The following is a 24,531-nucleotide window of genomic DNA, read 5'->3' on the forward strand; positions in this document are numbered from 1 at the left end:
ATACTTAGTCTATCTCAGGGATGTCATGAGAAAATTGCTTTGTAAACCTTAAAGCACTATATGAGTATGAATGATTGTTATTATTACTCTTACTAAAAATGCTTTCTAAAAAAGAAACAGAAGGGGCCTAGGGACTCATAGAGAGAAAATAATGGACTGTCTATTCACTGTGGTGTTTTGAAAAGCACAATGTATTTGGAAGAAGAGGACACAGGTTCAAATTCTGACTACTATTAATCATATATAACTCTAGGCAAGCTACTTCCCTCTCTGAACCTCAGTTTCCTTATCTATAAAAACAAAGATATAATACACTATCTACCTCAGTAGACTTATTGTAAGAAATTTTTCATAAACCTTAAAGCCTTATAGAAATGTAAGCTATTCTCTTTTTTCAGTTATATTTCCTAACATTTCTGAAGTTCATTCTTTTCCTAAATTTCTTGCTATCTTACCATTATTTCTACATCTTTCCTCTTTCACTTCCATTCAGATATCTGCTCTAAACTCAGGCCATTCTAAATTTATTACCTTTTTCATACTGTTTTTCTTCCACATTTATTCACATTTGATGATTAACTGTTTTTAATGTAATATTTTATTTATCCCCAAATATATATTTTTAAAAATTTTAATTTTTATAATAGCTTTTTATTTTTCAAAATACATGCAAAGATAGTTTGCAACATTCACTCTCACAAAACCTTGTGTTCCACATCTTTCTCCCCGCTCCACCTTTACCCTCCCGTAGATAGCAAGTAATCCAATATGGGTTAAATATGTGCAATTCTTCTAAACATATTTCCACATTTAGATGAGTAACTGTTGAATTAACAACACAGTGTGGGGTATTTTGAGGGAAATACAAAAAAAAAAGGAAGAAGATACACAGTTCTTGCTCTTGAGAACTTTACAACCAAATTCCATCCCCTTTTCTCAATTCTCCAATAACCCCAAATGTTACAAACATAGAAGTTTTTTAGAGCCTGGAATGACCTTGGAGATCACCTAATACTACCTTCACACTGCTTCTAATTTAAGCCCTTCTACCTTTACCTTGTTCTGGGCTCTCTCCACAGATGGTCTGAATCACAAGAGAGCTGGGAAAGTGATCTCTGGGAGTCCTTTGAGATGAGGTGTGGGTGGCTGGGGGAGGCAGAAAGAGTGTTCTCACTTATGGTCACATTGCAATAAAGAAGCATTCACTTTAGTCTTCTACCATCTGTCTCCATGCTGCTAATAACCTACTCTATCAGATGTCACAGACTGTTTGTTAAGATTCAAAAGTGGATAAACAATAGCTGCGGATGTCATTTATTAATTAAAATCAGACAGATGAAGTTTTCCCTTACCACTAGCTTGGATTCCTATGAGTAAGTTTCCCCCTTGCAAATCAAGGATCCCTCATTAGAAAGGAATGAGGGGACTCCAAAGGTTCCTTGTGACCCAATTTCAGGAAAAGAGAGAAGGAAGAAGAGGATAGCACAATAACATCTCTGCCCCACCCAGATTTTGAAAAGCATACCAGTAACCAGTTCCATCTTCCTAACTCCTTGGATGCTCTCATCTGGCCTATGAACTGTCCCCTCATCTGACCTATACCCTTTTTTGGGCTCAATGTCTTGATGGCTTCAGATTTTATTGCTATTACAGTGATTGTCATGCTCTAAATTATGAACAGGAGCAATTAATTAGTGAGGGGAAGTCATTTCCCTGGTTTTCACCTGCCAAGGCAAAGTAGAAGCTATTCCAGAGTGCCCACCAGAGTCCTCCCTTCCCATGTATGATGAAAATCTTTGAGAAGCACAACCAGGAAGTGAGCATTCACTGCAGCTACTTCTCCCTTCTAAATAAAATGGTAGAGAAGTGGCCAAAGGGAGAGAAGGAAGAGATGGAGAAAGAGAAATAAAGGGGGAGACAGAAAGGGAATGGGGAAGAGAGGGAGAGAGTAGAATAAATAAGACAAGGCAAGCTAATATAACGAATTGGGAGTCAGGAGGCTTGGGTTCTAGTCCCATTTCACATGAATTGTGTAACTTTGAAACCATGGTTTAATCTCTGGAGTTTTCAGTCTCCTCATCTATAAAGTGACAAATTGCATTAGATGATTAATTTTTAAGATTCCTTCCAACTCTGAGTCTATCAGCTATAACATCAACAGCTTATAGTGCTGTCCATGGTTCTGAAAGTGCTCTTACACTTTTCACAAAATTTGAACCAGGTGTAGCTAAGTGCAAACAAAGTAAAGACACCTAATTGTTGTGAGCAGTACTGGGATTTGAACCCCCTTCATAAGGACATGAACTCTTATCTCATACTAGATGGGCAGTAATTCATATCATTCAAGTCCCAGAAAAATCAGATTTCAAACCTGATGAAAAAGTGAATCATTCCCCTCTTTTTTCTGCTCCCTCTTGTGTGCTACATAGGATACTGGAATTTAGAACTATAAGAGATTTTAAAAATAGGCTAATACAATCCCACAATTTTAAATACAAAGAAAATTAAGCCATAGAAGTCAATTAATACTATAAGCAGCATTGGAACAGAGGTCTTCCAAAGTCAAATTTAGTGCTCTTTCCATAGTTACATCATCCATTGCTACATCTGCCAAGAATAGTCCTGTAGGAGTCCCAACTATCTCATGTTTAGGGTCTCCCCTGGGATCAGTAGAACAGAATATCACACTTCTAATATATATACAAAGTAGATTTTTTTCTTTGTACTCTTCCCACCACTCTTTGTGTGTAACCAACTCTTCATCAGCATAGAGTAAATCAATATCAGGGAATAAGACATTTGAGACTTCAACAGTAGCAAAGGTTCACAGATCTCTTCACATGCATATATCTCACAGAATTATAAAATATCACAATTTCAAGAGATCTCACAGATACAGAAAGAAAGAGGGAGAGAGGGGAGGAGAGGGAGAGAAAAGAGGGGGAGAAATGTGCAGAAAGCAAAAGATTCTTGTGCAATGATGTTGAGGTTTCAGTTAACAATTCAGGGATAGGATGAGAATAGATTTTAAGCATGAGATAAGCAGCTTCAGAGTCTCAGAAAACATAGATAGGGAGAAAGTAAGTGATGAGAATAGGATCTTCAGTACATTTTTAAATAGTCCTATCACTCTATCTTTTTTTTTCAAATTCAATTTTCAAGCACTTTCCCTTCTTTTTGAAACTTCTAAGTCCATATTCTGCTATGTCTTGTTTTTGTTCAGATGTTTTTCATCTGTGTCCAACTCTTCAAAACCTCATTTGGGGTTTTCTTGGCAAAAATACTGGAGTTGTTTTCCATTTCCTTCTCCAGCTCATTTTACAGATGAGGAACTAAGGCAAATGGGGTTAAGTGACTTGCCCAGGGTCACACAGCTAATAAGTGCCTGAGGCCAGATTTGAAATCATGAAAATGAATCTTTCTGATACCAAGCCCAGTGTTTTATCCACTTTATCTCAGTGCCACCTAGCTGACCTACTATGACTACAGAAAAGAAAAGGCATCTCCAGGCAGAGGGAAGTTGTTTTTATAGTTTGTAATTATCTCATACTAATATCCAGAATAATTATAACTTGTGCATATTAATAATTGAGTGGCATCATAGCCATGACATACATCACAAAGGAACAAAAAGCATTTGTTCCATCTATACTATATAATACAATACCTTGGTATAGCTGAACAATTAGAAAATAATAAAAATAATTATTTTTCTCCCAACACTGAAATTAGTGAGATATAAGAACAATTAACTGCTTCTTCCATTAAAGATAAGGTGGTGATAATTTTGTTTCCAATTTAGAATAAATATAAAAGACCCACTTGTGCTACACTAAAGCTTGTTTGTTTGGCTTAACAGTATCTAATAGAGGCTTTGTCACAGGGGAAAACCTGTCTTTGGTTTCATTTGTTTCTCTGTTAATTTGATATCTTTTTATCTCCTCTCCCCTCCCCCTTCCACACACACACACACACACACAGAGACACAAAAATAACTTGAGAAGGAGCAAGAGAGAAATAATGAATGAATGGATGCTTTATAGATCCAGGGTTTATCATAAGCTGGAGTAATAGCAATTGGAGCTGTTAAACTACACAAAGCAATAAAAAGAAAATGCTATTCAAAGATCGTTTAAGGAGACATGTGATAGTCAATGCAAGGTTTGCTCAATTGGGGAGTATTTAATAGCTTCTTCATTGAATCTGCAGCCTTTATAAGAATAGAAGTTGAAGGTGGGTTGACATTCTGTGTGTGTGTGTGTGTGTGTGTGTGTGTGTGTGTGTGTGTTTGTGTTCATTCTTTGGCTTTTTAGCTCCAAAACATCCAAAGTGAATCAGGCTTAGAACAAAGATATGAGCAAAGAAAAACTAAGGAGGAAATGAGATAAGACAAGAGAGACTGAGAAGAGGGCAAAGTGAAAGAGAGAAGGAACTAAAGCTGAATAGGGATTCAAAAGAAAGTAAGGAGATTAAGTTCGTCCCATCTTTAAATCACACTAACTAAAGTAGAACCTATTAGAAGGGGTTCCTTGTGTGTTAACTACTTATATAGATCTCATCTCTCTTCCAGTTTCCAGGTTTCCTCCCATACCTATGTCAGTATTGCAAACCTGAGTACCAAATCCATACCTGAGCAGTTAAGACACAGATTATTCGGTAAATGGAAAGAGCTAGAGTGAAGACAATGATCTGCAGTGAGGGTAGAAGATATGTAGGTCAAATTTTGTTTATGCCCAAAGATTCCCCCTTCCTGAGCCAGCAGCATGTGAACCTTGCTTCTCTGCCCACTCCTCTTCCAAACTTCATTGTTTCTGTTAAACACTATCCTTCTAATGCCCCAAGCTCCTGAGAGTGGAGAGAAGAGACCAGATGTGGGAGGTATTGTAGAGATAGAAATGACAAGCTTTGGCAACTAATTGCATCTGCGGGATCCGAGAGGGTTGGTTGGTTGGTTATTGTCTTTCATCCTTGAAGAGGACCAAAAAGACATTATTGTATTGGGAGTCCAGGTAAGGTAGACCTGGCAATGTATTATCAGACCAATACAAGCTTGGAAAGCTCTACCAGAGGTTAGGTACAAATAGTCCACATGATCATTTAAACTGCAAATCTCTCTAAATTGGGGCATCTCGTGTTTCTTTTAAGCTACTATAATTCTGCTTTAGTCATAGAGCACAGGGCCTTCCTTGATGTGAGCATACGATCTTAGGGAGCTAAGCATAATATAAATTTATTTGAATTTGCTGGAATATTGGAAGAATGATAGTGCTTCCAAGGAAGAGTCAGAAGTTTAGAAGATTAGAAGAATTAAAAGCGAAAATTATGAGTTCAGTTTTTGATATGTTAAATTTTAAGTATCTATAGGAAATCCAATTTGGAATGTTTAAAAGATAATTGTTGAAATGGAGCTGAAGCTCAAGGAAGAGATTGAATCTTGATAGATAGATTTTATATAGATAAAAACATGAATACTTGGTTTTCATCTTCATAGAAATGCTTAAGTACATGAAGTAATAACAAAATAATGCTGCATATACACACAACAAAAGAAAAAAGGAAAGAGGGAACATACAAGAAAAGGTGATAAATAGCATCAAGTGAAGCCTATAGGTTGAGAAGGATGATAACTGAGAAAAGATATTTGGTGATTGAAAGATCATTGGTAACTTTGTTGTTGGTTGTTGTTCTTTGATTGTTTTCAGTCATGTCCAACTCATGATCCCATTTGGGGTTTTCTTGACAAAAATATTGGAGTGATTTATCATTTTCTTCTCCAGCTCATTTTACATATGAAGAAACTGGAAGCAAAAGTTGTGATTTATCTAGCATCACACAGCTAGTAAGTGTCTGAGGTCAGATTTGAACTCAAGAAGATAGAGTTTTCCTGGTTCTAGGCCTAGCATTCTCTACAATGTGTCATCTAACTGCCTTAACTTTGAAAAAATGTTTTTTTGAGAGATGAAATAGGAAACCAGATTGCAAAGGAATGAGAAATTATTGAGGGAAGAAATGAAGGCAATGAGTAGTATAAAAACTTTCTTAAAATATATTTCATTTATTTCATTAAATATTTTCAAATTATTTATAAAAATGTTTACTTTTTATTTTTTCTTAATTTTGAATTTCAGATTCTCTTTTTCCCTCCCTTTCTCCTTCCCAACCCCTTCAAAATATAAGCAGTGTATCAGTTATAAGTGGGAAGTTGTGCAAAACATATTTCCATATTAGCCATGTTGCAAAAAAAAAAAATAGCAAGAAATAGGAAGAAAGTTTTAAAAGCATACTAATATTTGCATTCAAAGTTCATCACATGTTTCTCTGGAAGTGGATAGCATTTTTTTATCATGAGTCCTTTGGAATTGTCTTGGATCATTGACTTGATCAGAGTAGCTAGGAATCGAGAGCTTTATCAAGGAGTTTGGACAATAAAATGAAAGAATATAGAACAATAGCCTAGGGGGATGGTAGTATCTAGCAAAGATTTTTAGAATGATGGAGTAGAGGTGCATATTTGAAGAAAGTAAAGAAGAAACTATTGGATAAAGAGAAGCTGATGTCATTAAGGAGGGAAGATGATTGAGGATACAATCTCTAGAGAAAATTGGAGGATGTCAAGAATATGTACAAAGGGGTTGGCCTTGGAAAGGGGAACAATTTCTTTCTTGTCAAAAACTAGAGGAAAAAAGGAGAGAAAAAAGGGTGTTGTTAAGGTATTTTAAGAAGAAAACAGAGAAAGAGGAAAGTCACATCAAATAGCCTCTATTTTCTCAGTAAGGTAAGATGTAAGACTCTCAGCTGAGAAAGGAGGGAAGAGTAGTATGGGAGGCTTAAGAAGAAAAGAGAAGGTTTGGAATATTTTCTGTGGGAAGATAAATTAGGGAGGAATAAAGGGACTACCATTCTTCAGGAAGATCTAGCTGAGTTGAATAATCTGACTTTGCAATTTGCCCATTTATAACAGTGGTGAGGCTTCCTCCAGTAATATTCAGTAGCTCATGAATAGGAATAGAGGAGACAGATAATGGGAATAATCCGGGGCCCAGGTTTGGCAAGAGATGAGTAACCATAGAACGTAGGGTTACAGAATTAGAGAGAAGGAAACAGTGAATATTTGAAATGTTTACCTACTTTGTCAAGAGTGGCGAGGGAAGATAATGAAGTTATGGTGGGTATAATGGCCTGAAAGTCACTATAGGGTGTAGTGTTTGGAGAGACTGATGAGAGTAAAAGTTTTAGGAGCAGTAGCATATAGGGATTGGTGGAATGATAGGAGGCTATGGACAGATTAAAGAATACCAGAGATTCTCATTAGGGAAGTGAAACACTTATGATATAAGATCTAGTATGTAATTATCCCTATCTATATCTGAGAGAGAGTGAAGGATATGGTCATGGGATTTAAGGAGCCTAAAGAATTAGAAGGTTAGACAATATAGATATATGTATGTAAATATTAAAATATGTAAGGTGCTTGGTAAACTTTACAGTACAATTTTTATATAGGCTGTTTTTACTCATAAACCTAGAAGACAGTTCCCTATGAGATATTATTTGAAAGATTTCCCATCCCCATTACAACAGTTTTTCTCTTTGATTTTTCATGATGCTTTAAAGTCCTATGACTAGAGAGATGCAGTTCATTATATTTCAATAAACATTTATTAAACACCACATATATACATACATATATATATATACAGAAAGAGAGAGAGAGAGAGAGAGAGAGAGAGAGAGAGAGAGAGAGAGAGAGAGAGAGAGAGAGAGAGAAGCAGGTAGGTAATGCAGTGGATAGAATGCCAGGTCTGGAGTCAAAAAACTCATCATCTTGAGTTCAAATCTGACCTCAAACATTTCTTAGCTGTGTGATCCTAAGCAAGTCACTTAACCCTGTTTGCCTCAGTTTCCCTATCTATAAAATAAGCTGAAGAAGAAATTGGAAATCATCCAGTTTCTTTGCCAAGAAAATGCAAAATGAGTTCACAAAGAATTGGACACAATTGAAAAGATGACAAAACAACAAAATTATGTACAAGACACCGAACTAGGCATTATAAATACAATAAGCATAAAATCTTCACCCCTTTGGTTTGTTATTGTCTCCAGAACCTCTTTAGAGCTATACCTTACTTAGAAGGGAAGAAAAGGAAAGGGTACATAAACATAAAAATAGTAACTCATATTTATACCATATTTTAAGATCTATAAAGTGTTTTCCTTGTAACAACCTTGTGAATTTTATTATCATCCCATTTTATAGCTAAAGAAACTGAGGCTCAGAAAAGCAAAGTGATATTTTCATGTTCTCACAATTAATATTGATTCAAATCCAGGACTTTGTGCTTACTTCATTTACAAGCACTCTTCATGATACTTCCTCACTTAAATTAGTTAATCTAACTTAGAGCAAAATCCTAACAGTACAAGATACTAAAGAAGTAAGTCTTGATGGAGAACAGAAGTCAAGAGAGGTCTGGATCCTGGCCCTTCCCAAGAAGGGCAGTTTGTGAGGAGGGTGCCTGGGGACCTAAGAAATCCGATTTTCAGCTCTGTTGCCTGGACAAACAGAAAATGGAAAGAGGATGAGCAATCCAACTTCCATTAGAGCCAGAGACTCCAGGTTGCAGGGGTGCCCTTTTCCACTTTTTGCAAGGTAGAAAGGGGCAAATTGCCAACACAGTCTCTCCACTTCTCAAGTAGCAGGGAGCAATTGGCTCCGTGCTCTCCTCTTTTCAGCACTGTGGTGGGAAAGTGGATATGCCCTCCAGCCCTGTCACTTTCATCTTCCAGAGAAGAAACAATTGCAAGTGATTCGGAGAGGCGTGTCCTAGGATGCTGTGGATGTGAGAGTTTTGTTCTTTATCTGACGGCAATATTTCAGACAGTAGAAGGGCTGGAGCGCCCCTCTCCACCGCTTAGTAGGAGAAAGGACATAAAAGCGCTGTTGAATCAGTTAAATGAGCAAGTCCTGCATCCCAGGAGGATGGCCAGAAAGGAGTCTCCATTAAATACCCAATTCCCCAGCCCCAGAGAATGTTGTAGGCTTAAAAAAAAAGACAAAAGTGGGGTAGCCCCTAAACTACACTGTGTTCCAAGTCAAGGTCAATGTCTACTGGGTCCCTGGAAATAGATTCAACAAATTTCCAACAACCTGTGATAAACCCACAATATAGGAAGCTGTTACCTCCTTTGAACCGCCTAGGAAGAAATTTGGGCATGATTTCATGGTGACAGGCAGTTGGTTATAAAGACTGTTAACAAGATGCTCTAGAATCTAAGTACCGAGTCCTCAGTAGCTCAAAAATGTTACATGACATAAACTGGGCGACTTTGCCTTGCTGTTTGTCAGTTTCCCCATCTAATTAAAATAAACACGGTTCTTCCTTTTTCTCTTCCCTTCCCCTGTGGAGTGCAGGGTGGACAATGGAGTCAAAGCATGAGTAACATGTCACAGAGGGAACGCTGCATTGGAAGGCAATCCACTTGCACTCTCCCTGGTCCGAGCTTTGTCACCAACTCACTGTGTGACTTTAGGCAAATCACTTTATCTCTCTGCCTCAGTTTCTCCATCCCGCAGTGAAGGGGCTGGAATGGAGGGCTCCATATTTCCTTCCAGCTCTAAAATTCAACAATCCAGAAGGACTTTTCTGTTTTCCCCTTCTATGTCTTGAAGTGCTTTGAGAGCATCAAAGTAGATTTGTGTAGCACTAGAAAATCTCATGTTTCCTAGGCCTTCGAAGTTAATACAAGACCACGGAGTCTACAGAGACTCATGATTCAGCTCTAAAGTCAGTGCAGTCAGGGTGGTGCTAGCCCAGAGGATGCCAGAGCAGCCTTTGCCCAGTGACCTAAGGAGCCATCTGTACTCTTCCAGGGAAAGGGAATGATGCCAGTTTGGGAACTGGGCCTAGCATCATGATATAGTGGGACTGTGCCTGGTTCCACCGTGGTATTTGTCCCATACTAACTGTGGCAGCCACCACAATCCTGACTTATGGCCAAGGGCCTGCAATCATTTTCTCAAGACCATTCCTCACTCCCTTTCTGAGCCCCCGGGATGTTGGCTAATACTGCCATTTTGTTAGCTGGAGCCTTTTTGGTGCATTTTTCTTATTTCATTTTTCTTGCTGATGTGTTTTCCTCCTCTGGGGCTGCATAGTGGGTTATTTGTATTTTGCTCCTGTTTATTATTTATGGTGGGACTCCAATTTCCAAGGCACTTTATGATAGTTATTTAATTCACACAGCATCCGGGAATGACAGACCTACCATTTCCCTTCTCCTTCCTTGGTGTAATTGAGGTTTCTAATTGTTCTTTACATATCCCCTTTTTCAGCTCCCTTTCCTCCAAGTTGGTCTTCCTGACGGGTCCAGGAACTTATTTCTTCTATCCTAGAAAAGACTGAGCACTTAATACCCTCAGAAAAGACGGAGCACTTAGTACCCTCCAAAAATGGAGGAATAGCTAAAAGGATCAATAACCAAATCAAACCTGAAATACACAAGATGACATCTAATAGGGATACCTACACACAGGTTCAAAACTCACCCATACAGATGTGGGATGAGGAAGCTGGACATGACTAAAACAGTTCTAAACAGGTGCCTGAGTGCCAGGCCTGAGTCAAGAAAACGGGCATTCAAATCCAGCTCAGACATGTACTAGCTATATGACCCTGCACAGTCATTTATCCCCGTTTGCTTCAGTTTCTATGTTTGTAAAATGAGCTGGAAAAAGAAATGTCACAGGAACTGAGACCTGATGGAAACAACTAAACAACAACAACTGTATAAAAAAAAGACATAGAGATTTTAGTGTGCTATAATCCCAATGCAAGCCAGCTGTTTGATGTGACAATGAAAAGAACTAAAATGATTGTTGGTTACATCAATAGATATAGCTTAAACCCCTTCATAAATCAGAGTTGAGAAAACACAGTTCCATAGAAATTGACTGATTTAATCAAATTCGCACAGATAGTACTTAGCCTTTGGAGAACAGAAATAACTAATGAGTGGAAGTTGTATGGAGGCCAATTTCAACTGGATATTAATAAAAACTTCTCAATAGTTAAAGGTATCCAAAGGGATAGCTAGGTGGTGCAGTGGATAGAGGAGTCAAGAGAATGTGAGTTCAAATGTGGCCTCAGACACTTCCTAGCTCTGTGACCCTAGACAAGTCACCTAACATGCATTTTCCTCATCTGTAAAATGAGCTGGAGAAGGAAATTATAAACTATTCCTAAATGGGCTCAAAGAGAATCCGACATGACTGAAATAACTCAATAACAAAGATGTCCAAAATGGAATAGGTTTGGTCAGGGGTAATGAGCCCCAGTCACTGAGCGTCTTTATTCAGAAATCAAAGAAGATTTTCTCAAAAATGTATTAGATGAGACTACTGCACTGAATACAGGTTGGACCAGAGGATTTTTAAGACTTCCTTCTAAATTTAAGATTTTATGATTCTAAGAATTCCTTCATACTGCATATACCAGGATCAAATAAACCCCTGAGAAAAATTCTTCAATTGTTATCATATTAGGATAGGTAATAGTCTTGAAGACTGAACCAGATCTTTCCCTCTCATGCTGAGGTCCCCTGCTGATATCATAGAAAAGCAGAGAAAAAGTGGGACTTCTGGGCTAGCAGTTCTTAGGCCCACTTGCTTGATTGTTGCTGCAGAGCCAATCATCTTGACAAAAGTGAGGGATGGTTTTCTAACTTAACCAAATCCTACTTATACCATTATTCACCTTTTTTATGGGTATGTCCTGTCACCCTAACTAGATTGTGAGCTCCTTGAGGGAAGAGATAATGTCTTATACTTTTTCATATTTCCCTCTGTGTATAATAGTGTGTTGCATACAGAAAGCATTCCAAAAAAATAAAAGATCAAATTTGAGTGGATCAGTCAAAGGGCCTCCCTAAGGAACTGAATTTGGAGTCACTTAGTTTTCAAAGAAGGCAAAGAAACAAAAGCCTTTCCTGATTTCCCAAGCTACTAATAACTCTCCAAAATTATCTTCTCTTAATTTAGTAGATACTAATTTCTCTAATTACTAATTTGCAAAGACGCATTTTCTCCCACAACAAAATGTAAGCTCATTAAGGGCATGGACTACATACCAGCATAAGACTTGGAATATATTAGGTACTTAATAAATGCTGATTGATTGAAGTAGACAAAGAAAAGATATTCCAAGGAAAGGACTGGAATATGTAAATATCCAGAGCAAGTCATCATTCAGCAAATGGAAAAATATTAATCACCATCTATATTTGGAGTACTGTGCTAAGTACTGAGGAAGTGATGAAGAAGTTAAGAAATTAACTTCTTCCTCAAGGAACTTATAATCTATCTATGGAAACAGGAAATACACATAAAAAACAAATAATGATAGCTAACATTTATACTTACTATGTGCTTATATTGTGCTAATTACATAGGCAGCAAATGCTAAATGCTAAATGAGTGATTCGGGCAGCTAGTGAAACAGAAAATAGTTCATAGGAAGGGGACTTAAGTGTAGGCCAGTTTAATTGGAGAAAGCTTCACAGAGGAAATGAGGCTCAACTCAGGTCTTGAAATAAGGGTAGGAGTGAGATCATTAGTAACAAAAGGAAAGGGAAGTGACTATAGCATCTTTTGGGAAACAAACAACAGACCAATTTCACTGAAGTGGGAAATTATGTAGGGAAGTGATATGAAAGGTATCTGGTATATGATATGTGTTTTATAAATGTTTGTTAACTTACTGCTGGATTCTGGACACTTTGAGCTTAGGCTAATGCATTTGAACTTTGCAGTATAGGCAAAAGGAAGCCAGAGAAAAGTTTTGAACAAGACTTAGAGGCAGTAGCTAACATGAAAAGAGAATCTTGAAGAGGTGAGTCTGGAAATAATATGTGGCTTAAATGTAGAAAAAGAAGGGAAAAAATTAAATCTCAATCTAATCCTTTGAGGGACAACAGGAGAAACAATTTAAAAATTGTTGAAATAGCTTCAATGTGATGAAAGAAGTCCTAAGTTATAAGAGTTAGAATGGCAAAAACAGGAAAGATTAGAGAAATACTATGAAGAAAAAAAGAAATATGAAGGAAAAAAAGAAATGTAAAGAAAAGATCATCAGTATTTGTATACCGCCAAGTGTCCTCTTCTCCAAAACAAGCAGTTTCTTCAGTGACTTCTTGTATGGCATGATCTCAAGGCCCTTTTACCATCCTTGTTGGCTTTCTTGGGACAGCAATTCTAAAGCTGTATGAAAATCGCCATCAAGAACAGGAGCAGGAATTTTAAATAGAACTTAGAGATACCACTGTGGCCCATTATGAATAACTAACCAGGAAACATAATCTCCTTTCTATCCCTGTAGCACTGCCCTTCTCTCTATCTCACTGTCTCTCTTAACTTCCAATTGGACTAAGAAATGTTTATCATTATTTCCAGAACCCAATGAGGGCAGAAAACACAGGGGATCCTGAATAAATGAGAGACTTGTAATGGCCTGCAATGGCATAAAGTTTTTAGTGCTCTGTGTTGGAATGAGCAGTTTGGGGCAGTGATGAACCATATGAGGTTTTTAATCTAAGGAAAGGCAATAAAATCCTAGAAGACCAGCCCCTCTACCCCCTCCCCAGCCTTCTATTGTGGCCATTCCATATGGCTCTGTCCAACCACAGACAAGTGGTAATGGTGTTGTGTGTTCATGTATATGTGTATATTTCCCCAATTTCTGTTTGCTTTCTTCCCAGTTCCTTTGGTAGCTCTAGACTCACCCTTTCTAAAGTGTATTAGTTTCTATGGAAACTATGTTGTTACTGGTATGGGTAGAGTTTAATAGCATTCAAAGGAACAAAATCAAGTCCATTTATATAATGGTTTGAAATACACATAATAGCAAAATGGAATGTGGAACATGGTGACAGTTTCAATAGTTACGAATAGAATGTGGGATAAATAGGGCAGTGTAGTATTTCCCACTGCAGAATCAAATGTAGCAATAGCAACATCCATACTTAGTATTAAGGGGCACTTACCCATTGTTGTTCATTAAAGGATCCCAAAGCATTTTAAAAACCAGCTCTTAGTTCAGCCTGGTGCGATCCTAAACCACTGAATTTTAAGACTCTGAAAGTTTCTGAACTGTCCCTTAGTTTTATTTCTATATCATTCTGCTGACTGGTGTGTCCCACTAAAAATCCTAGGGGTTTTTTCCCCACACATTTCTATCTAAGTCCTCATTGCTCCCTACTTCCATTCTTGTGAAGTTGATCTATTAACCCAAGCATGGGATTTTACAGTTATGCCAATTAAATGTAACATTATTAGACTCAGCCCATCGTTCTAGCCAGAAAGTTCTCCTTGGATTCTGATTTTTGTCATCCATTCTGTGAACTCTTCCTCCCAGATTTTTGTCATCTGCAAAATTAATGAGTATGCTCTCTATACCTCCATTCAAGTCAGTAATAAAAATGTCAAGCAGAACAGGGTCAAGGATGGATCTCTTGGTCATTGTACTAGCTACTTTCCTCCAGACTGATATGACCCAGTTATTCCACCTATTATCAACTAGCCCATATGTCTCCATCTTATTCATAAGAGTAATATGAAACTACCAAATTTTCCCCAAAATTCAAGAATGCTTTATATATTGCATTACCCTAATGTATCTGTTTATTAGCCTTATATAAAAAGGAATCAGTTAGCCCCTTACTATTCAGCAGTTTCTCCAAATAACAGTGTCATCTGTAGAATGGGAATGGTGCCAGTCCTATTAATCTTAGAGGTTTATTGTGAAGAAAAAAATGAGATAATAGATAGGAAATCATTTGGGATAGTTTAAAGCAGTTATTAACTACAGGAAATTTGGTTAATGTCCTGGGTAAATCTCCTAATCTGGTCCCATTTCTATAGAGATCCACACAGGAGGGGTTTATATGAAGAGGGACTAACTGGCTGGAGAAGGAAATATATAATATGGCCAATAACTTTCATCCTTATGTGTGATACATGCAGCTTCGGTGAGAAGAAATGGTAAAAACTTAAAAGTACACTGGTAGTGAGATACATATAAGGAGGCGCATGTGGCCAGGGCTACTCGGAGCTCTGCAACTACAGGATCCTGGTAACATTTCATATTTGCATGCTGCTCCTCACTGGGTAGTTTCATTGCTAGGCAGGTCACTCAGCTGGGCTCCCCAGACCTGTTTCTATCTGCAGATAAACACCCAACAGCCAGAACTAATTATTTTTTGAATTTATAATTAGCTCTTTTCTCTGAAGCCAAGGGTCACACTCTTTGGTGCTACTTCCACTAACTCTCTCAGACTCCTTAGTCTTGTTTCCTGATGGGCGCAGTCTTACCTCTCACCTGCAGCTGTCAAAAGCTGCAGTGTGCTCACTGTCTACACCCTCATAATACCATCTTGCAGAAAGGCTAACTCAGATTGAGTGCAGCCCATCAGTGAATTAGGAGGATGTCTATTCCAAACCTGTGAAACTTCCCCCAGTGGAATGGGCAGAGGAGAACAGTTTGTTCCAAGGGCCGCTACGGTGGCTGAAGCAGGGGCTGTGTAGCATTTAGAGCTCAATGCCAAGGTCATCCACGGCATCCTGAGCCATCATCAGTTGTTCTCACTTTTGTTCTGCCACTGGACTTTGATGACTCTGAAGACAGAGTGAAGCTGATGACTGCAATTCTGCCTTACTTAAATCTAATTGATGTGCAAGGCAAGACGTCATCCATGATGTCACTGGTCCTCTTCAAAAGCAAAAGGGAAAACAATGACAGATACAGTGTATTCTACTAGAAGAATCTATTGCAAGACACTCTCTTGCAAGACACATGATATTTTTCTGGGGAAAATAGTTGGAGCTATGATTTAGAAAGATTGTTTTGGACACTGGGTGGAGGATGAATCAGAAAGGAGAGAAATTAGAAGAGAAACCAACTGGGAGACTATTAGGAAAGTCCATGTCAGAGGTAATTAGAAGTTAAACTAGGAGAAAATGGGATAAATGCAAAGGCTCTGGCCTTTGATTGATCTTCCTCAGTTTCTTTATCTATAAAATGAAAATATTAATAACATCTACCTTCCAAGACTGTTGTGAGGATAAAATGAGACAATGTTTATAAAATGCTTTGCAAGCTTTAAAATGCTAGGTAAATACTAGCTATTATTATTAGGAGGAAGAAGAGAAGGAGGAGATAGGATTAACAAGACTTGATAACTTATTAGGTGTGGGTGATGATGAAGAGTAAGGCATCATAGATGACTCTGGTTAGACTCTGAGGTTGAGACCAAAAAGAGAAGAATGAAATTAGGGATGATGGAGAATTTCTTGCTAGAGAATTGCATGTTTGAATGGAGAATAGTATACAATAAGACTAGAAAGATCTGGGGGGGGAGTATCTTGAATATTAAAATAAAATATTTATATTTTGCTTATTAAACGTTAGAAAACCATTAAAGATTTCTTAGCAGGGAAGTGATATGATATGATTGACATTTGTATTAAGAAGGTTAATTTGGCAGCTATAAGAAGAATTAATTAAAAAGGGTAGAAAATGGAAGAAAGTAGACCAGTTAACTTCTTAGTCCAAGCATGAGGACCTGAAACTGGAATGGTAACTAACAGTGGATGTGAGGAGAGATGGAGCAATATCAACAACTTGGAAATAGTCATAGATCTGATCATGTTAATAACTTGAAAATCTTCAGTGCTCTTCAATTGCCTGGCTCCCAAGATAGTGCAAAATCTGGCATTAGCCCGCTTCTATCCTTATCTCTTTCCAAGAACTCTATGCTCCAGCCAAATTGAAATTATAGTCCAACTCACATGATGTCTTCTCTGTTAAGTTTTCCTTGTTCCCCCATGATCAATCAATCAATCAACAAACATATATTAAGTGACTGCTATGTACCACAATAGTGACAAAAACTAAATAGTTCTTGCCTTTAGAGAGCTTAAATTCTAATAGGGAAGGAAACATATACATATAAAATTATGTAGAAGATATATGCAAAATAAATAGAAGGTAATTTGGGGGGTGGGAACCACAAGCAATTGGGGGGATCAGGAAAGACTTCATGCTGAAGATGGTACTGGAATTGAGTTTTGAAGGCCACAAGGGATTCTAACAGGTGGAAGAAGAAAAGTATATTCTATTCATAGAGAGCCCTATGACACACTGAAAGAATTTGGGTAAATCAGTACAACTTTTTCCTTCGGTGCTCATGGGGCTTTCTTTTGCCTTTCTAATGCATTTTTATGCATTATAGTTATCTGTGTTTAAATGTTTTCTTTCTACTGGATTCTATAGCCTACTAGAACAGGTACTAAGTCTTCACTAAATTTTGTAGTTCTCCAGATGTATAACATGGTAATCTGCCCATGGCTAGAAATATAATAAACATGTGTTGCACGTTAAATAATTGATGGGAAGGAGGTGGTGAGAAGAGGGAAGAATCAAAGATGACTGTGATTTTTCTAATCTGAATCAGTGGAAATTTAAAGTACCATCATCAGAATAAGGGTATTACATGGGAACGAAGGTCTATTGTAGATTAGACTTCCTAAAATTAATAGGGTCCTACACAATGGAAATAAGGCCAAGGTCAGATGAACTCTGCAGCTATCCATCCCATCCTCCTCTTGACAAGGTGTGAGTTATAGTCAACATCCTCAGGGTTAATTCTTCCATGTGAACAAAAGAGAAGACTGACGAGGTGGACCAAAGTCACCCCCTGGGCTCCTGTATGAATAGATGTCTGAGAATTCTGGTCATACAGAATCAACAGTCCCTCTTAGACATAGAGTTGTTCTTCTGAGGAGAAAACTTCTTTCAGGAGATATTTTTCTCCATTGCTACAAGAGTTGAAATTGGAGTCCTCTCACCTTTCTCCTCACTGTAAGATGGTCTCATCATTGATACTGTCATTCTATATCCCTTTCTAATTATCAGTCCTTAAGTGTCCTCCATGCTGAAGAATGCAGCCCCTGCCACTCTGAAATCACCACTCCTGTGTGCCTCCATTGTTCTGCTCACTACCAGTAGAACATCAGGCAAACAACTACTTGAAGAGGATATTTACCCTTTGTTCCCTTTTCCCCTATGTTTCCATGCTCCCTTAGAGTCTCCAGCTTTATCCATGGATCATAGAATCATAGATTTCTGGCTCAAAGAGACTCAAGAGGTCATGTATTCAATTGCCTCAATTTACAGATAAGGAAACTGAGTCTCAGAAAGTCTAAGGGGCATACTCAATGTCAAATAAAAAGAAAAAACAAAGAAAAAAACCTAGTTCCTTAGACCTCAAATCTAGCCTTCTTAATGTCAAATAAAAAGAAAAAACAAAGAAAAAAACCTAGTTCCTTAGACCTCAAATCTAGCCTTCTTTTCCCTACCATACTTTTTTTAGTGAAATGAGTCTTCACCAGGTGGTCCCTCTGTTCAGTGACCAGGTAGCTGCTTTTCCAGCACTTTCCCACACGTTACTTCTTCAGGGCTCCATTTGCCTACATCTCTCAGAGCCACAATCAGGAGGTACAGAGACCCCAAGGAAATGGAACAAGAAAAAAGGAATCCTGGAGTTTGTTTAGACCAACTTCTTCCCTTTCTTCTGAAAGAAGAATGCCTCTGGAGAGTAGAAATTTTATTAGTCCCATTCCCAGAGCTCTTTGCTCTCTCTTGGTCCATTGCATAGCAAACAGACTTGGTCTTCCTTGTATTTCTAAGTCTTTCTTCCCTATAGGGTAATTCAATGTTATCTCTGCCTATTTCTGCTCCAGAGATGAAGAGATTGCTTTAAACCTGCTGTCCCACAAGCTCTGCTCCTGGCTTCCAACACCATTAAGTTTCATTATAACAAATAAACACCGCAATGACATTTATAAGTTACCACAGAGCACAGAAACACAAATATGAAGCAGATAAACTGCATTTGATCCAAATAATTACTGCAGGCAATATTGGGCTTAGTCTGAGCTGGCAGCCGGGCACCGAGTAATTTATTGGATTGCGTAGGGCAATGTTGCACATTGGGTTTTTCATTATTGTGTCTCTTTCTCTCTCTGAGGCCTAAATAGGTTAGAGGAGTTTAGACAGAGCCGGGCCAAACAAAGACAGACTTTGCTCAAGCAGATCTAGGCCATGAGTGTCTGCCAAGTGTCCAGAAACGGCCTCTTTCCAACCAACCCCATACCCAGGAGAGATGAGTGGAGCTTTGCAATTATCTTGATGCCGTCGGCCAAGAATGGCTAATTGTTTTCCCCGCTGCAGGCTGCTACCCTCTCTCTTTCCTGGATAAGTAAATGGATGAATAAAGGCCCCACATACTGAGTGGATGTTGGAGCACTGACTAGAACCCAGGGATCCCAAATGTAGCACCATTTCCAAAGGATGTAGCTGTCCTCTCCCACCTTGTTTCTAGCCTTCCTACACTGGAAGGGTCAACTGACCAAAAGATAGCCTGGTCTTGACATGAACTCAAGCAACCTTCAGTGCCAACCTTGGACCTCTCTTCTTGGTCCAAGAAAGAGAAAGAGACTCTTTGAGCCAGCTCTGCAAAACAAAGCGATGAGAGTTGGCTCCAAGCAGCAGCCTTCCTGCCAAACCCAAACTCATAAAGTTTGATTCAAGGGGCTACAATACCTCCTATTCAGATTCCCTCCTGCCCCATTTTCCCAGTCTTACTAAATAACCCCGTAAGCAGCAAGAACCTGTAGTTATTGTGCAGTTAAATGGTATTTGCCCAGTAAATCCTGAGCCGAGTACTAACCATGATATACAGTAACTAATTACAGACATGAATTCTCTCCCCAAGACGCCAAGTGTTACCAGATATTGCTGTATTTAGGGGAGGAGACTCAGAAAGCTGCTCTGTTCTTTCACGTAAAGCTGTGAGTTGCTCTGTGAACAGGGCACCTGATAGTATCGCCAATAGGTTCTTGGGGAGTGTAAGAAAGATGTCTTGGATGGCACAGCAATACCCACACATTGAAGGAGCATGTCTCTCAAAAGCTCATCCCTTCTCTGTCTCCAAGAGCTTCAAAGCAGAATGGCCCAGCAGAGCAACAACTGGGTCTTGCTTAGGCTTTGCAACATTGGGATGGCTTAGCCAGTTTCTGATTTTGTGAAGACTGCAGGCTGCAAGCATACAGGGAAAGAGAAGCTGGTATGTACAAAGAGTTGAGGAATAAGGCAACCATTCTATGCAAGGAGGATAGGTTGCATTGACAAAACATTGGCTCTGAAGTGGAGATAATAAACAGACATGGCAATTTGCTTGTATCTTTTTGCTCTCATTTCACCTCTGTTTGTCCCATTTCACTTTTCACAGAGGTGAACTAAGCATAGCTTTAGATATCACCAGGGAAGGAAGTATCAGAGCTTCTTTTTAATGTTGGAAAGCCCCTTCCCTTCCCAAGCTGGATGGTGGATATACAAGGAAGAAATGGAGATAAAATGGAGCAGACAATTCAATAAGTCAAGTCAGTAACATTTATGAAGGGTTTACTATAGCCAGATAACCTAAAACAAAGTTTTGCAATCCCTTTTGTTTGTCATAAGCCTCATTGGCAAAATATGAAGTCTACAGACCTTTTCTTAGAATAATGCTTTAAAATGCATAAAGTAAAATGATAGAATTATAAAAGAAATGAAATACATTTAAATACTAACATTTTCAAAATATTGATATTTGAAAAGAAAGTCAAAGACCCCAGAATAAGAAATTTTGCTTTAAAAAATCATAGGTTTTCATTTAAAAAGAACTTTAGAGAGAATCTACTACACCACACTCTCCTTTTAAAGACAAGGAAAATAAACATATATTGAAAAAAGTTCTTTGTCTAAGATCATACAACTCGTGTGGGCAGAGTCATGATTTGAATTTTGTACTTCTGGTTACAAATCTAGCAATCTTCCAATGTACAGTTCAGTGTCCTAAGTCTGTTTCTGGAGCCTCACTTCATCATACGTGGGGAAGCTATTCCCTATTATTTCCTTTGTGATAAGGAAATCTAAGATTCACTGTACTCATCCACATTTTCCCCATAGGCCTCCATTGTTCCCTTTTCCTTGCCTCACCACCCTCATTTTATCATTAAGTAAAAATAAACTCCAAAAGCACTGTGATTATTTTTTTGGGGGGGAGGGATCTGTGATGTTTCAGTAATGAAAAATAACATTTATAATTTTTTATCACATATCTGGTTAAACCTGTGCAAAACCTTAACCTCTTTTGTCATTGGTTCTTTTTTTAATATAATTATAACTTTTTATTGACAGAACCCATGCCTGGGTAATTTTTTACAACATTATCCCTTGCACTCACTTCTATTCCAACTTTTCCCCTCCCTTCCTCCCCACCCCCCTCTCAGATGGCAAGCAGATTATTTTTAAGTAAAAAAAAGTTAATAACACCTTTTCATATTTACAAAACACATTCCTTACATAAAACTGTGAGATAGCTGGTGCCGATATGATTATCATTTTAGAAATGAGGAACATGAAAGTCAAAGTGGTGAAGGGACTTATTCAAGGTCGCACCACTAATGAGCCTCAAAGTGAACTTCAAGACCAGCAAGAGAAAAAAGAAACAAGCCCATTAATACCTGCCCCTGTTTCTGACCAATGGCCTACTCTACTAGCTTTCTCTCAAGGTGATTCCATTATTTACACATGGCAGCATCTCTTATTTACAAATGTTTTCACTCCAAACAATGTAAACAAAGCGTGAAACAATAATTGCTAGTCATTTTCTCTGCTCTGCTATGTAATTTTAGGGATTATGTAAATGAGCCTGTCAGATTCAGGTCTGCTTTTCTCCCAGAGGTGGGGCTAAAAAGAGCAGTATCCATGAGATAATTTACGTTAAACTAGTCCCATAAAACTGGGATACCACAAGTCCGAAGTCCCATGGCAAACAGAAATGTCATCATTATTTTTCTCTATTAGGACGCTTATGGATACAACTCTATTTAGAGGTACATTATACACATACCACATAATATATGTTACTTAGACTAACTCAGGCATTCTTAGTGATATTAGCAGCTACTTAACAAAGTCCTTTGTTAGCATCTTAGGACTTCTCAATTCACTCTCTCTTGTGCTCAGCCTTCCATCCAAAAGGAGAAGAAACCCTGTGAAACCAAAACACCTAATTCCCATTCCTATGTCAAGTAGTAACTCATTGGATAGAGCTCTGTGCTTAGTCGGAAAGTCATGTAACTGGGGCCTGCCTTAGTTTTTTCAATGGTAAAATGGGGGTCATTATAAGAGTACCTAGTTCCCAGGCTTTTTGTAAACTAATGTCTGCCACAAAGTAAGAGTTTATGGAGTATAGAAATAGAGTAGTTCACAATAGAAATGCTATTATTATTTGTAAAGAACTTAATATAGTGCCTGGCATATAATAAGAGCTTATAGAAAAAAAAGAATATTTCACAATAGAAATGTTATTTGTAAAGAAGTACTTAGTGTCTGGCACATAGTAGGAACTTATAGAGTATAGATATAGAATTTTTCACACTATAAATGCTATTGTTATTTGTAAATCACTTAGCATAATGCCTGGCATATAGTAAGAGTTTAATGAATGTTTGTTTGTTTCTTTCCTGGGCCAAGGAAGAGGTCAACCAGAAAAACACCAAATTCTGTGAGAAGTGGAGAGAAATTCAGGTTAGAAGGGTACTTTGCCAGACTAAAAAATAACACCCTGTATTCTTAGTATGGTGGTGGTAGTGGTGGTGGCTGTTCAGTTATTTTCAATCCTGTATGATTCTTTATGACCTCATTTGGGGTTTTCTTGGCAACAATCATAGTTTGCCCTTCACCCTCTCATTTTACATATGAGGAAACTGAGGCAAATAAGGTTAAATGACTTCCCTAAAGTCACACAATTAATAAATGTCTGAAGCCAGATTTGAACTAAGAAAAACTTCAGATTCAGCACTCTCCACTGTAGTATCTAAATGCCCTTATTGATGGAAGAAGGAAAGAAATGAGAAAAAGTATGAATAGTTTCCAGTTTCTTAGTCAAAGCTTCCCAGTATTGTTTCATTATTTTTTATAAAATATTGCAAATTTCTAGAACATCAAATGTCTCCTTGTTCAAATATAAACACTAAAATGTGTTCTGACATAATAAGTAAGGCTTATTTGGCATTTTCTCTTTTGAAATTATGCATATTTCTGGAACTCCCCTAACACAGTAAATTGAGAACTTATTTAAGCATTTAGGAACCCAAAACAAGAGAAATTCAAGTTGCAATACCAAGACAACCTATTTCCAAATGGTAACTGACCTAGGCATCTTCCAAGGGAGCTTTCCAAAACAGGCTTAAGCCGAGTTTATGGAACAGAAAAATCTACAAGATGGTTCCCAATCTTTGAAAATAACCATGAAGCTAAAGGGAAAGGGAAGCTATGTCCTTCCAATACAGTCTTTCCTAAGAGAAGCCCCACTGCCACAGGCAGCCATGGCAACCCAACCTGCATGTCAGCAGGAGACTGCAGTGTTCATTTTTCTCTCCATAGAAGGACTAAGCGCCAAAGCCCCTAAGCCAGGCAGAATGATAACTTTAAGATGGAAATCATTAATCATAAAATGTGAGAATTGGAAGGGAATTTAGAGATCATCTGGCCCAACTCCCTCTTTTTATAGATAAGTAAATGGAGCCCTTGAGAAGTAAAATGACCTGCAGAAGGTCATATAGATAATAGCATAAAAAAACAGGACCCCAGACACCCAAACCGGTTTCTTTTTTTTCTTCTCTTTCTCCCCCTTCATCACCTCCTGCTCCTCCTCCTTTTTGCATTAAAAATTAAGTTATTGGCCCAGGGTCACACAGCTAGTAAGTGTGTGAGGCCCAATTTGAATTCAAGTCCTCTTGACTTCAGGGCTGGTGATCTGTCCACTATCCACCTAGCTGCTTCTAGTGTTTCTTGCTCTTAGAAAGATGGAACCAGACTTTGGATTTATTCCAAAAAGACCAAGTGTAGTCAGGAATATCATTCCCCTTCTTATACCTTATTTTCTCCTTCCCTCCTCCCATTTCTAGTTACTATATTATATGGGACTCAGGATCAAAGGATTAAAGATTTGATGTTGCAAAAGAGCTCATAGCCCATGTAATCCAATCCAAACCTTGTTTGATATATGAAGAAATTGAGACCCCAGAAGTTAAATGACTTACCCCCTCACATAAATAAGTAACAGAACTGGAATTTGAACCTTGGTTTTCCAACCCCTGATTTAGTACTTTTGTCATATTTGTCAATTCTGAAATAGACTTATAAAACATTAAGAATCTTAGAAATCATGTGGTTCAAATCCTTCATTTTTAGGAAACTAAGGCCCAGAGGCATTGAAAGACTTGCTCAAAGTCATACAATAACTTAATGACAAAGCAGAAATTAAATTCGGTATTGTTCTACATGCCTGCAAGGAAGGGACATTCGGGAGGCTGAAAATTATCAACTTCAGGTTGGAAAACTCTATTAAGGTCTAGATTATTCCCCT

The 24,531-nt window shown here is 38.1% G+C and overlaps 1 protein-coding gene across 2 annotated transcripts in view; it reads left to right on the forward strand.

Annotated features, from left to right (window-relative positions):
* Positions 1-24,531, forward strand: part of KIRREL3 (kirre like nephrin family adhesion molecule 3) — a 771,808-nt gene that overhangs the window by 577,877 nt on the left and 169,400 nt on the right. The gene's annotated exons all lie outside the window — the stretch shown is intronic.

This window comes from Antechinus flavipes, chromosome 3 (assembly GCF_016432865.1).
Source record: "Antechinus flavipes isolate AdamAnt ecotype Samford, QLD, Australia chromosome 3, AdamAnt_v2, whole genome shotgun sequence".
Lineage (NCBI taxonomy): Eukaryota > Metazoa > Chordata > Mammalia > Dasyuromorphia > Dasyuridae > Antechinus > Antechinus flavipes.